We start from the raw sequence: 2,132 nt of genomic DNA, 5'->3' as shown, positions 1-2,132 counted from the left end.
TGTCAGGCTACTCTGTGGACCAACAGCCAACCAGTGGAGGGCCAGCTCTAGGGTCACATGCTCGCCCCGATCCAAAGACCAGGCTGGCTCATTGCCTTCGACAGGGGGTTGAGGAATGGCAGTTTCAGCTAGCAAAGGTCACTGATCACAACAGACATGTGAAAGTATGAGGAAGCATCAAGAATCCCGAGGGCTTGAAAAGGCTGAAGAACAGGTTTGGTTGAAATGAGGAAATAGAAAAGGTAGAAGGATGGGAAGTTGCAGTCAGAAGGTAGGATACCAGCATCAAAGTGATCAAAGGCCAGACAGGGGGCTTCCCTGGTGGCGCAGTGGTTGAGAGTCCGCCTGCCGATGCAGGGGACACGGGTTCGTGCCCCAGTCCGGGAAGATCCCACATGCCGTGGAGCGGCTGGGCCCGTGAGCCATGGTCGCTGAGCCTGCGCGTCCGGAGCCTGTGCTCTGCAACGGGAGAGGCCACAACAGTGAGAGGCCCGCGTACTGCAAAAAAAAAAAAAAGGCCAGGGATGGGTAATTACAAGGTCCAAAGTGTGACCATGGGAGTGGTGTATGGAAGTGAAGTAGAGGTGTCACTGGAATATTAGAGTTCGTTGTGTCTGATCTCGCTGGCCACGTTATGAGCTCTCAAAAGACATTCATGTTTTCATTTATCTTTTGACCCATAATATAACACCTTGCATATAGTAGGCACACAATAAAGAAAGAATGGGGGGCTTCCCTGGTGGCGCAGTGGTCGAGAGTCCGCCTGCCGATGCAGGGGACACGGGTTCGTGCCCCGGTCCGGGAGGATCCCACATGCCGCGGAGCGGCTGGGCCCGTGAGCCACGGCCGCTGAGCCTGCGCGTCCGGAGCCTGTGCTCCGCAATGGAAGAGGCCACAACAGTGAAAGGCCCGAGTACCACCAAAAAAAAAAAAAAAGAAAGAATGGGAGAGGCATTTAAGCTAGCTACTTGGGATGCAATGATCAGCAGAAGCAGACACAGTACTAATAATCCTCATGGATTTTGCAGTCTTGTGGAGGGAGAGTCAGGCTTTAATCAAATAATCAGACAATCGAATATAAAATTATAAATGGGAAATGTGTTCTGAAGTTAACACAGCACCACGATAATGTATCATGGGAGAATCTGACCTTGTCTGGGGGAGAGAGGGAATCACTGGGAAGTGATAGTTGAGTGAGATCTGAAGGATGAGTAGAAGTTAACCAGGTGAAGAGATGGGAGAAGAATGAATCAGAGAGAGGGAACAGTACATACACAGGTCAAGATGCCTAGAGGGCAGACAGTACAGGCGAGAGCTCTCAGAGGTGATCTTGGAGAGGGAGGCAGGGGCCAGGTGATGATGTCGGCAACAGATGCTCTCCATCTTACTGGTAACTGTACCTCAATTTTGTTCAGATGCTAAGGAAAAGAATCATGATTGGTCCAAGCCAGCCCAGGAAATCTCATTTCCTTTTAGCCAACAATGTCGTTGCCATTGCCTCAAGGGCGTCATTATAATCAGAACTGAATGGGTACTTAGAGCTCCTTGACAAAGGGACAGCAATTGGGGTCATGAGGCCCTGAAAGCTGGCAACCTATGCAGTGTCACACAGGTGGTGGCAGAGCAGGCCAAGAGCCCAGACCAACCAATCCCAGCCCAGGATTCAACACACTAGAGGGTACGAAAGGGCGCGTGTAACTCAAGACTCGAGTTTTGATTTCTGGTGGTCACATATGAGCTGAATGACTTTGAGCAAGTTCTTTTTTCTCTCTAAATTTCAATTTCCTATTTTTGAAATTAAGGAATCACAATACTTATCCTGCAAAATTGTTGGGATTAACTAAGATAGTATATGTAAGTGAAAAATTCCCAACAAATGTTAGGTCATGTAATATAAACCATTCAGCTGTGTTTTGGTTAAGAGGCAGCAGAGCTAAAGAGCTGTTTCATGATACAGAAGGACAATTGGTAAAATCATGAAATAACTTACTTGATATTTCAAATGAACAGATGATTGCTCTTTTGCAATAGGCATTTCACTCATACATTGTTTACAGGTCACTGGAGATGGTAAAGGAAACTATACTTGCATTTCATAGGTATGTTTACTTTTTACAAGCTTCGTATTTGGT

Source organism: Phocoena phocoena, chromosome 16 (genome assembly GCF_963924675.1).
Source record: "Phocoena phocoena chromosome 16, mPhoPho1.1, whole genome shotgun sequence".
Classification (NCBI taxonomy): domain Eukaryota; kingdom Metazoa; phylum Chordata; class Mammalia; order Artiodactyla; family Phocoenidae; genus Phocoena; species Phocoena phocoena.
This window is presented reverse-complemented; position numbering follows the sequence as displayed.